Source organism: Musa acuminata, chromosome BXJ2-5, assembly GCF_036884655.1.
Source record: "Musa acuminata AAA Group cultivar baxijiao chromosome BXJ2-5, Cavendish_Baxijiao_AAA, whole genome shotgun sequence".
In the NCBI taxonomy this organism is placed as follows: Eukaryota; Viridiplantae; Streptophyta; class Magnoliopsida; order Zingiberales; family Musaceae; genus Musa; species Musa acuminata.
Window position 1 is genome coordinate 37,458,781 of NC_088342.1, and position 13,322 is coordinate 37,472,102.

Genomic DNA, 13,322 nt, shown 5'->3' on the forward strand with positions numbered 1-13,322 from the left:
CATTAAGGAGTCATGGGACAACCTCCCTTATGGGCTGAAGAGGGAGGTTGTTGGGTTGGCAGCCCACAAATTCAGCCCATAGTGGGCTTGGGCAGCCTACAGCTCACCCCCTCTTAACCTAACCCTAATTAACATTAGGGGGTGTGATGACTATGTTTTGAAGGCAGAAAAAGGCATAAATAGGACATCAACGTGGGAGAAGCAAACAGCCACGGGATTCCAAAGAAAATGAGGAAAACAAGACAGAAAAGGAAGGGAAGAAGAAAAAAACAACGCAGAGAGGTTGTTCTCAATCATCTAGTAGTGTTCTCATCTCAGGTTAGATCAAATCTACAGTAGACTCTTGCTGTGATTATTTGGGGAGGTTTTCGATATTATAGGCAGTGACGTGATCCTTGTATCTCAGTTATTCTATTGTGATTGTTGCTAGGGTTTAAGGCGAGAGATTAAGATTTGTATATTCATTATTCTTATAGTGGATTATCTCTAATTTGTCCCGTGATTTTTACCCTTCACATTGAAGGAATTTTTTACGTATATCTTGGTGTTCTATTTGATTATGGTTTCATTTAATTTTACTACATATTATGAACTTCTAGTATTTATTCATATACAATATTATTTTTGTTTATATCCCCGTCACGAAAACTCGGGCGAAGGAACCTCCTCCGAGCAAACGAAGAGAAAAGCATTGTTTCTTAGCTGCGGCATCGACAAGATGTGACTTCCTAATCCGTCGTTCACAAGGGAGGAGTGCGGCATCACCGACGATAGGACATGGCTCATTGTGAAAAGGCGCCGACTTTTCGTCCTCCAACCTCGGGAATCACTCCGAGCTTTGCTTGTTAGAGCTAATGGTCCCGGAGTGCCCCGACAGTCTAGGATGTTCCTGTGGACCCTTGTCGTTCTCCACAAAAAAGAAATCGGAGGCTGTAATCAGGCTCATGACAAGCGTCGGATGGTCGGAGTCGGAGTTCTCGTATGCATTCAGAAGGGTGCCGACCATGTGGTGTTTATCCAAAAAACGAGTTGCAGAGAAAGATGGATTTTTTGGTCAAGAAAGTTGAATATACAGCATCCCGCATTGCCCGCCATCCAATACTGTTATTTAGTTTGAAGAACAGGATGATACCTCGGTATCGTGTGATGGAAAATTGCAAGTCTAAAGGATTTCATAGGGGGGCACTGCAAGCACTATACCATCTTTAGTTTATTGGAAAATGTATTTATGCAGAAGATTGTTCTCATCGACAAAGAAAAAGGACCTGAGCTGCTTGACATCTATGTGAGTACCTGAGATGATCCCACCACATTGGTATTCTGAAGATATAATGGATGGGGTTCATTTGAAGTCCTTTTCAGGTATGAGATATTTCTTATCTTTAACAGCTAGATAAGCAGTGATTCTGAACATTCTAATTGATTGCTCCGAAGTTTATCGCTTATATGTATACATATAAGTATACATATAAGTAGAAGAGAGATTGCTTCCCTAATCCAATCCATGCTCCTTATTAGGGGGTCTGATCAACTGTTTGTGATGTTAATTAATTGATCATCTTTCTTGCATGAACGTTTTTTAGACCATTGATTTGTTATCATTATGATCAATGCTAAAGAATTGTCCAAATCATATGAATTTTGATATCTACATATTTGGATATAATAATCATGCACACCAGAGTGGATCTTGGGTTAGAGTATAAATGATTGATTCTGAAATGATAGGAAGTTGAATGACCTTCGAGTGATAAAATTATATTTGACTAATCTGAATTATTAAAGCCACACTTCTCAGTTTCTGAAATATACTGTCATCGAACTCGATCATACTCACTAACATGAAGAAGCAAATAATTCAAATCAAAGCTAACCATGAAAAGCGTCAAATTGATATGTAAAATATTTATTTTTGTTGTTGTTGTTGTTGTTGTTGTTGTTGTTAACTTTAGCTCTTATTGTCGTCCTAGTTTCTTAGACTATTTGCATCACTAGTATTTAAGTCATGGTATTTGTGCATTTCTTTAGAAAGTTAATTCTATGAGAATTACAAATCACAAGGCTAACCTTTTTAGCATTGAAGTGACAATTATCATTGTGCTCAGTAATTGACATGAAATTATCTTTAATATCACTGTTCAGATAAGTATTCCCTAATTATCTTATCAATGTATGACTTGTCATGTGGAATTTGGATCCAATTCTAATGATGGCACAATAGGAACTCATTCTTGCAACTGAAGTTCCTTGTTTTGTGCATGAGTAGAATTTCCAGGGAAATTTTCCTTTGGTTTCAAACTCAGAGGCTTTGTTTAATAATTTTTTGAACCCCCTAAGGACTAGATTATTAAATTCGCTTTCTAAGCTTAATTACATGAAGTTCTTCCTCTTGTCCAGGGTTATGAAATTGCTGCAGTCTCACATCAATCAAGCTTAATTACTATGAGACTGTGATGTCCAACTTGACAACAACTGTTTGCTGTCATGCTTTTGTAGGATTGTATGAATGATTTTATTCTGTGAGCTTCTTTTTGGATTGGAAAACCCTGTCCGAGATGGATGCATAGTCTTTCTCACCAGCAGTACGCCAGTGGTCATACATCGTTTCACCAAAAACACGAACGAGCATTTGCTGTTCTACTTTGGGTTTTCATCGACATCATCTGATAGCAATCCTTGCACAAAACATGTGATGATAGGTTGTTCTACGACACATGGACGCTCAATGTTATGGTCATCGCCGGTCGTGTTTGATTTCAACACAAATTTCTTTAACCTAACTGTACTGTTATATTGAAATAATATATTAATATTTTATATGGGTAACCTAACCAAGGGATCCGTGGCGCAATGGTAGCGCGTCTGACTCCAGATCAGAAGGTTGCGTGTTCGATTCACGTCGGGTTCAAATCTCAATAAAAGTCAATTAATTTATCTTTTTTCCCAGGACAATTTGTTTTTAACGTTCGATCTTTTGGTTTGGTAATTTTTATGTTGGCATGTAATATCACCGGATCCGTGGCGCAATGGTAGCGCGTCTGACTCCAGATCAGAAGGTTGCGTGTTCGATTCACGTCGGGTTCAAATCCTAACAAGTGTTAATTGATTTTTCCCTTTTTCCAGGACAATTTGTTTTTAACGTTCGATCATCGATTCTAAAAGGGGAAAAGGTTGGATGAGGCGCTCTTTTGATTTCATCATTAGTATGTTTGCATCTAATATCATTGGATCCGTGGCGCAATGGTAGCGCGTCTGACTCCAGATCAGAAGGTTGCGTGTTCGATTCACGTCGGGTTTAAAATTCAATCATTTTTCCTTTTTTCCTCGACAATTTGTTTTTAGCGTTCGATCATCGAGTCTAAAAGGCCTAATCTTCGTGGCGGATTGAATTACTGAAGAACACTTCTAAATGTGTCGTGGAAAAGGTCGGATGAGGCGCTGTTTTGGTTGTTTGTTTTTAACCTTTCTATAGTTTCCTTTCTGCTTCGTTCGCGATGTCATAGTGATGCCATTACTTATTTAGCTATTGTGTTTTGCTTTCAGAATTATGTGTTGCTATCAGTGGTTATGCTTTTATTTTGGTTGTTGGATTTGGGATTTGCTTAGTATATTTATGAAGAAGAGGAACACGACGGGTTCGTGTTGGAATATCAATGTTGTTTCTTCTTGGAATTTGGTTGGTTTCTTGTAGATTGTTGCTAAAAGATTCGAGTTTGATGTTTCTTTGTTTCTGTCGCGCCTTTGTTCATCGTTGCTGAAGATTCGATTATGGTGTTCCTTGATTTGATCTGCCTGTTGGAATTAGTTATGTAATTAAGGTTCTGCTCTACGCGTCCTTTCTGAACCCTATTCCTGCTTTTTCTTTCCTAATGCCTCAATGATGTGGTCTAATTCCTTAATCGAAATTAGGGTTCTTGGCATTCGGTGCAATGTTCTAATGTATAGTTTTGGAAGCTTTGTGATGCCAGTTTTAGGGTTTCCGAAGAATATGTGAAGTGTTTATCTACATTGGTTTAATGCAAAAGGTGCGTTGGAATTTAACATTGGTTGCATGCTTGAATCAGAGTTTTTGTCCTTTAATGTGAGCGACAAAGACTCAGGTTTTTCCTTGCTTTTCGTTTTCGTCCCCCCTTTCCTTTGCTTGTTGGTGTTAGACGGATAATCAAAATTTTGCTTGAGTTGTACTTTTGATGTTTTGTTCTGCTTTATTAGTTGTATGATTAAAGTGCTGCTCTACTTGTCCTTTCTTTAGTCCATTTCTGCTTGTTCTTTCCTGATGCCTCAACCATGTGGTCTAATTCCTGCATCAAAATTAGGGTTCTTGGCGTTTGGTGCAATATTCAAGTGTCTAGTTTTGTAAGGTTTGTGATGCCAAATTTTACTTGTCATGTGAGAATGAAGAATTTCCAAAGTGTTGTCTACATTTGATTAATGCAAAAGGTGCATTGGATTTCACTCTTACTTTGCATGCTTGAATCAGAGTTCTGTCCTCAACTTGACTGGCAAAGATTTAGGTTGTTTTTGCTTGTTGGCATTAGTTGTTTAATCAAAGTTCTCTGAGCTGTACTTCCAATGTTTTTTGGTGTCTCCCGATGATGGTGTCTTGTTCATTATAATGTCAAATTAAGACTTTAGTTTTTTTGTGAGATATGCTAATTTATTACCATATGGACATATGCAATGCTACTTTTTGATGCTTCTAAAGCTTGTTTCATCTTAGATCAGCATCTTAGATAAAAAGATTCTGATATGTCTTAACTTATGGTTGGGAAGGTGACACTATGATAGGAATATAAACAGGAATAACCTTTGTATATGAACAAATACTTGAAGACTATGATATGTAGCGGAATTAAATGAAACCACAATCAAATAGAACACCAAGATATACGTGGAAAACCTCTTCAATGTGAAGAGTAAAAACCGCGGGGTAAACTAGAGATAATCCACTATGAGAATAATGAATATACAAATCTCAATCTCTTGTCCTAAACCCTAGCAACAATCACAAGAGAATAACTGGGATACAAGGATCACGTCATTGTCCACGATATCCAAAACCTCCCCAAGTAATCACAGCAAGAGTCTACTGTAGATTTGATCTAACCTGAGATGAGAACACTGCTAGATGATTGAGAACAGCCTCTCTACGTTGTCCTTGTCTTCTTCCCTTTCTTTCTCTTTTTTTTCTGTCTTGTTTTCCTCCTTTTCTTTGGAATCGCATGGCTATATCCTTCTCCCACGTTGCTGCCCTATTTATGCATTTTTCTGCCTCCAAAACGCAGCCACCACACCCCCCCTAATGTTAATTAGGGTTAGGTTAAGAGGGGGTGAGCTGTGGGCTGCCCAAGCCCACTATGGGCTGAATTTGTGGGCTGCCAGCCCAACAACCTCCCCCTTCAGCCCATAAGGGAGGCTGTCCTATGACTCCTCAATGTGAAGCCATGCCGACCAACTGTCGGCATATCTCCTGTCTTTCTTTTGGTAAAGTTTTTGTCAATATGTCTGCTCCGTTGTCATCCGTGTGAATTTTCTAAAGCTGCAACTGCTTCTCTTCAAATACATTTCGAATCCAGTAGTATCTGACATCTAAATGCTTTGACTTGAAATGAAACATTGGGTTCTTACACAAATGGATGGCACTCTGGCTGTCACAATGCACCACATAATTTTTTTGTTTCAGCCCCAATTCTTGTAAGAATTTTTTCATCCATAACATTTCTTTGTATACCTCTATAGCAGCAATATATTCTGCTTTTGTGGTGGAGAGAGCAATACACCTTTGCAACCTAGATTGCTATGACACAGCTCCCCCTGTAAAAGTAAGTACATAACCTGAAGTAGACTTTCTCGTATCTATATCTCTTGCCATATCTGCATTTGTGTAACCTGTCAACACATGTGGTCCACCTCCAAAACTTAAACAAACTTTAGAGCTCCCTCTGAGATATCTAAAAATCCACTTCACTGCTGCCCAGTGCTCTTTGCCTGGATTTGCAAGAAATCTGCTAGTAACACCAACTGCATATGTGATATCTAGCCTCGTACATACCATTGCATACATTAAACTTCCAACTGCTGAAGCATAAGGAACATTTTGCATTTTCTCCTTCTCCTCATCACTTGACAGACTCTGTTTTGAGCACAACTTGAAGTGACCTACAAGAGGAGAACCAACTAGTTTTGTATTGCTCATACTGAATCTTTCCAATATCTTCTCGATGTATTTCTCCTGTGATAATCAAATCTTCTTATTTTTTCTATCACGGGAAATCTGCATACCTAGTATTTGCTTTGTTGGCCCCATGTCCTTCATTGCAAAAGACTCACTCAGTTCCTTCTTCAATCTGTCAATTTTAGACATATCTTTTCCAAGAATAAGCATGTCATCAACATAAAGTAAGAGAATAATAAAATCCTCACCCAACCATTTGATGTACACACAATGATCTGAAGTCGTTCTTTTGTATCGATTTTCTATCATAAATGAATCAAACTTTTTGTACCACTGTCTTGGAGCTTGCTTTAGCCCATACAAGCTCTTCTTCAATTTGCAAACAAAGTTCTCTTTACCTTTAACTTTGAAGCCTTCTGGTTGCTCTATATAAATTTCCTCCTCCAAATCCCCATGAAGGAAAGCTGTCTTCACATCTAACTACTCAACCTCCAAGTCCTAGCTAGCAGCAATACCTAGAGCAACATGAATAGAAGACATTTTAACAACAGGAGAAAAAATCTCTTCAAAGTCAATACCTTTCTTTTGACCAAAGTCTTTCACAACCAATCTAGCTTTGTACTTTGGTTGAGAACAATATTCTTGAGTCTTCAACCTGAAAACTCACTTGTTCTTTAAGGCCTTCATTTCATTTGGTAGTAGCACCAAATCATAAGTGTGGTTCTTCTGAAGAGCATCCATCTCTTCCTGCATAGCAACTAACCACTTCTCTTTCTGCTCACTTTCAACTGCTTCCTGGTAACTCTCTGGTTCACCTGCATCAGTAAGCATCACATACTCATCTGTAGAGTATCTTCTGGAAGGTTGACGTTGTCTAGAATATCTTCTCAACTGAGGTTCTGCGGGAAGTTGCTCTCCAACTTCTTCTTGCTCAACATGTCCTGCAGGTAGATCAACATCAGACTCTCCACTATCTTCCTGCACATCTCCCCCATTACCCTGATATACTGGAGGAGTAATTGGGTCACAATATGCTAATCCTTCTGCAGAAGTATTGGCTGGTGTCTTCTTCTTCAAATCTTCAAAAGTTTGATCCTCAAAGAAGACTACATCTCTGCTTCTAAACGCCTTCTGCTTTTTTGGATCCCAAAGCCTGTAACCAAAATAATCATGTGAGTAACCAAGAAAAATACATTCTTTAGACTTACCATCTAGCTTGGACCTCTCATTATCTGGAATATGTGCAAATGCACGACAACCAAGCACTCTCAAATGCTTGTAAGAAATATCTTTCCCTAACCATACATGCTCTGCAACATCACCATCTAGGGCTGTACATGGTGATAAGTTGATCACATCAACTGTAGTCCTCAAAGCCTCATCCTAAAACCTTTTGGGTAGCTTGGCCTGTGAAAGCATACATCTGATTTTTTCCATGATGGTGCGGTTCATTCTCTCTGTAATTGCATTATGCTGAGGTGTACTAGGAACTGTCATCTCATGTTAGATCTCATGTGACCTGCAATAGTCATTAAACAATCCTGTATACTCACCACCATTATCCGATCTTATGCATTTCAATTTTCTTTCTGTCTCCTTTTCAACCCTAGCATAAAACTCTTTGAAGACATTAATTACCTAATCTTTAGTCTTCAAAGCATAAGCCGAAACTTTCCTGGAAAAATCATCTATAAAAGTGACAAAATAAAGTGCACCACTTATACTAAGAACATCAACAGATCCACCATGAGTTTTTGTCCTCAAAGACCACATACATCTGTATAAACACGGTCTAAGGCATGCATTTTTCTAGACAAAGCAGGACTAGCAAATGAAACTCTATGTTGTTTACCTACCAAACAATCAATACAATGGTTCAGATGTATACCTATGAGGTCTAGTAATACCTCTCTCTTGGAAAGAGCTTGCAGCCCCTTCTCGCTCATGTGTCCCAGTCGCCTATGCCACAACTCAATGCTGAAGTCTTTTTCTGTAGCATTTAACTGCTCACCATAAGCTTTAGCCTGTAACCTGTACAAAGTATGACATTTCTTTCCATTAGCTATAATAAGAGAACCCTTACTGAGCTTCCATTGCCCTTTGTGAAATATGCTATCATAGTCTTCATCATCTAGTCTTCCAATTGAAATTAGATTCAGCTTCAAGTCAACCACATGCCTCACATCCTTAAGCACCAACTTGCAGTCAAGGTTGGTCTTTAAATGGATATCACCCATGCCTATGATGTCTGCTGTGTCATAGTTGCCCATCTTGACAACACCAAAATTTTCAGACTTATATGTAGCAAAAAACTCCCTCCGTAGTGTAGCATGATAAGAAGCACCTGTGTCAATCACCCACTCAAGATCCTGACACATACAAGAAAAAATATCATCAGAAGGAGACAAAATCAAATAATCACCACCTTGCATTGTAGTTGTGATCTTATCTTTTGACTCTATAGACTTCACTTCTTTTCTATTTTTCTTGCTCTTCTTAGGTTGCTTACATTGGTTCTTGTAATGTCCTTTCTCACCACAATTGTAGCAAACAATATCTTTTCTTGATCTTGACTTGCTTCTACCCATGCGTGAATTGCTTTTAGACTTTGACCTTCCTCTGTTCTCTGAGATAAGTGCCTGTGAATCATTTTGAGATGTTGCCGAACTCTTTCTTCTCAACTTCTCATTCAACAAACTGCTTATTACTTGACTTATAATGACAACACCATCTGTCGCAGAATTACTAAGGGAAACCACCAGTGTCTCCCAACTTTCTGGTAATGAACTGAGAAGTAACAATACATGCAACTCATCATCAAGAGATATTTTCATAGAAGATAACTGGTTAGTAATACTTTGCATTTCATTCAAATGTTCAGTAATAGAAGCACCCTCTCTATATTTTAGGTTCACAAGTTTTCTAATAAAAAAAACTTTGTTGCCAGTTGTTTTTCTTTCATAGAGACTTTCCAACTTTTTCCAAAGAGAATATGCAGAAATTTCAGTAGAAACATGGTGAAAGACACTATCATCAAGCCATTGTCAAATAAATCCAATTGTTTTTTAATCTAACCTCTTCCACTCATCATCTCTCATAGTTATGGGTTTTGCACTATCCCCCTACAAAGGTCCATATAAATCTTTGCAATACAAGAGATCTTCTATTCTTGGTTTCCATATCATCCAATTGTTTCCATTTAAACTAATCATGCGAGAAACATTACTGGCCTCGATGTTCAAATACAAAATTTAAATCACCAAAACCCCTTTTGCTCTGATACCAGTTGATAGGGATATAAACAGGAATAACCTTTGTATATGAACAAATACTAGAAGACCATGATATGCAGCGGAATTAAATGGAACCACAATCAAATAGAACACCAAGATATACATGAAAAACCCCTTCAATGTGAAGAGTAAAAATCACGGGGCAAACTAGAGATAATCCACTATGAGAATAATGAATATACAAATCTCAATCTCTTGCCCTAAACTCTAGCAACAATCACAAGAGAACAACTGGGATACAAGGATCACGTCATTGTCTATGATATCTAAAACCTCCCCAAGTAATCACAGCAAGAGTCTATTGTAGATTTGATCTAATATGATATGAGAACACTACTAGATGATTGAGAACAGTCTATCTGCGTTGTCCTTGTCTTCTTCCCTTTCTTTCTCTTTCTTTTCTGCCTTATTTTTCTTATTTTCTTTAGTATCTCGTGGCTATATCCTTCTCCCACGTTGCTGTCTTATTTATGTCTTTTTATATTTCTAAAATATAGCCACCACATCCTCCCTAATGTTAATTAGGATTAGATTAAGAGGGGGTGAGCTGTGGGCTACCGAAGCCCACTATGGGCTGAATTTATGGGCTGCTAGCCCAACAAAATATACTTTTATAGTTGTGGGGCTGATCATAATTCCATCTTTCTTTGCATGTCTCTACCAATATTTTTCTACAGGTAAGTTGAATGTCATTCCATGAAGGGTGCTGGCTCTGCTGTTGACGGTGGCTTCTAAATGAACTTTGGTGAAATTGTCCTGAAGCCCAAAGCATTAGCAGATCTTGATATTTGTGTTTTTATATTAGGTACGTTACAGATTCATGAAGTCTATACTTTTGTTATGTTTACAGAAGTTTGTATAAAGTTTGGTGTATGATTATCCTCGACGAATGTCCTTTCAGGTTCTCACATCTGTGTAGCTTATGTTCGTTGAGATTCTTAATGAGAATTTATTGTATCAGTGAAGTCTAGAAAACGAGTTATGACAGAAAATGATGGTTATTTAGGGATGAATCTTCCAGACTAATCTACTGATCGGTAAAACCCAATATTTACATACTTGCAACACTTAAAAAACTTTTTTTATGTGGCATTATGTGATAAATCCACCTGTGAAACTTGTGGAGATTGGAATTTCCATAATGTTTATATATTTTTTTGGTTGCTGATGAACCCCAGAAGAAAGATTTATTCCCTTGAATGAAATGCTACTAGTTTACCTTCTAGGTTAAAAGTGAGTAATTTTATTGTCAAAAGAAATCATATTGCTCAATCCATAGGCATGCTCATATTCGATATCCTTGTCAAGCACAGACTTTTTTTCTTTAATTTTTTTAACTGTTTAAGGTGTGATATTTCAGCAATCCTTGGTGGTGGTGGTGGTGGTGGTGGTGGTGGCAGTCAAAGTTGAGAACATGGCCAATTTGGACAGTGGTCCATCTGATTCATCTCTATCCTGGTGGTTGTATTCATCAAGCAATCTGTGATTGGACCAGCATCCTTTGACTTTTTGGGAGAGACGTTTTCTGAATTCTACACTTCTTTTTCAGTGATGAATATGATGGCGCATGATGATGTATGTGCAGGAGAAGCTGCAGGAAGCATGTGATATGAACTAACAGAAGAAGACAATCTATCCACCCTCATGAAGCAGGTGACGAGCATCCCTTTCTTCTCATCTCTTGTTTTGGATCAACTTGCAGTTGCAAAAGCCATCTCAACCTACTGATAATGTGAACTTGTGTATAATTCCACTTCTCAGAAACGGAAAGAAGCAATGAACAAATCCAAGACAAGTCGATGCTGATGATCAAACGATCTCAATGTGTATATGGAAGATGCCACTGGGAGCATTTAGAGCCCTTGATGGACAACTACTGCAATAATGCATAGGAGATCACAAAAACAAGTTGAAACACTTGTCACCTCCAAGAAATCTCGGACAAGTGGATGCTGGTGACCAATCCAGTTTGTGCATCTCGGTGGCCAAAGCATATTTGCTGATGACAGTTCATGATCTTAATCCGGGCATTGAGGATGAAGATTCAACTGGCTTTGGTCAAGGAAGTCGACCCTGAAACCTTGAGCCAGCAGTGTCTTGTCTTGGCTGGATGTTGGAGGTGGACTAATCTACTTCAAGGCTTGCCAATTGTCAGCTAGTGCGGCATGATCCAATGGAGCATTTAAAACCATTGATGGACAACTACTGCAATGCGCAGGTCTTCGGATTCTGGTCCTGAAGCAGTAGAACCCAATGCTTCACTTTTTTCCTTAATCAATCAATCTTACTTTGCATGAAGAGAAACAACCAGTACCTGAAGTTGCTCAGAAAGTTGAACCAGGACTAAGCGTGCAGGAGTTTTGTCGCTCATGATTTAAACCTGTCTCGATCAATCTAATAGAAATTTCTTCAGCGATGACAATGGATTGAGATTTTAGATGAGGAAGCAAATTGAAGTTTGGGTTAAGATTTATTTTAGTCAGTTTTAGTAATAAGTTTGTATGGTTGATTCGTTTTTAAAATATTTTTAATATTTTTAAAAATACAACATATAAATCTTTCTTATGAAATGTGAGTTAACAAACATTAAATTCTGTTTACACGATATGTCGATTCATAATAAATTATTAATATAATGATACGTATGATTTAAATTAAAAAAAATTAAATTTTATTTTAGCTTTTAATATTTTTTTAAAATATCATATAAATCTTTCTTATGAAATGTGAGCATTAAATTCTGTTTACACGATATGTTGATTCATAATAAATTATTAATATAATAATATATATAATTTAAGTTTTAAAAAATATTAAATTTTATTTTAACTCTTGTGATTTTAATTATGGACAACTTAAGTTTTTATGGTTTAATTGTGTTTAAAATAATGCTTATATTTTCAAAAACATAGGATATAAGCTATCTCGTGAGTTAATAGACGTTAGAATCTACTTTGAATCTACTTACGTGGCATATAGACTCACAATAAATTATTAATATAATGATATATAATTTAAGTTTTAAGAAGGGTTAAGATTAATCTTGTCGAGGAAGAGAAAACGATAGAGGTTGTAACGACGAACAAAGACGGAGAGACAAAAGGCTGGAGGAGGCATTGGTGAGGGAGAGCTAGACTGTCATATTGTAGGCATGGTGGGTGGAGGCACGGGAGAGGATGAAGTGGGAGACGGTGGGGATAAAGATGCCGAGGGGGAGGAAGAGGAATCGGGAAACCATTGTGTGCATAGTATCAAACTGGTCGATGCACATCCATCTAAAGCTGGATCGAAAGCTCATGAGCTTGTTTTTAATGCGAGAGAGATCGTGTGCATACGACGCCTTGCTATGTAGTAGTGGCTCAATGTTGTTACTGCTGATCACTTTCATGATGATGCATTTTCATGCCATTGATGGTGGTCTCAGTTTTTTTCTTTAAACTTAAATTATATGTATCATTATATTAATGATATATTATGAGTCAATATATCACATAAGTAGACTTTACTGTCTATTAACTCAAGCTTGACAGAAATAACTTATATGTTATGTTTTGAAAATATAAGAGTTATTTTATACACGAATAAACCATAAGAACTTAAGTGGTCTATGACTAAAATCACATGGGTTAAAATAGATCTTAATTTTTTATTAAATTTAAATTATATATATTATTATATTAATAATTTATTATGAATCAACATGTCATATTATAACATATATATACAAAGAAGAAACTTAAATGTTATATTTTAAAATATAAAATTTATTTTAGATGTGAGTAAATCGATCAAAATCATAAGAATTAAAATGGACCTTAAACCTAAAAATTTTGATTCAAGTATATAACAGTAAA

At 37.1% G+C, this 13,322-nt stretch overlaps 3 non-coding genes across 3 annotated transcripts; all 3 read left to right on the forward strand.

Moving 5' to 3' along the window:
• The first annotated feature begins 2,836 nt into the window (after window positions 1-2,836).
• On the forward strand, window positions 2,837-2,908 carry TRNAW-CCA (transfer RNA tryptophan (anticodon CCA)). The gene has a single exon. It is a non-coding gene; the product is annotated as a tRNA-Trp (tRNA).
• A 104-nt stretch (window positions 2,909-3,012) lies between these two features.
• TRNAW-CCA (transfer RNA tryptophan (anticodon CCA)) lies at window positions 3,013-3,084 on the forward strand. The gene has a single exon. It is a non-coding gene; the product is annotated as a tRNA-Trp (tRNA).
• A 142-nt stretch (window positions 3,085-3,226) lies between these two features.
• On the forward strand, window positions 3,227-3,298 carry TRNAW-CCA (transfer RNA tryptophan (anticodon CCA)). The gene has a single exon. It is a non-coding gene; the product is annotated as a tRNA-Trp (tRNA).
• The last annotated feature ends 10,024 nt before the right edge of the window (window positions 3,299-13,322 follow it).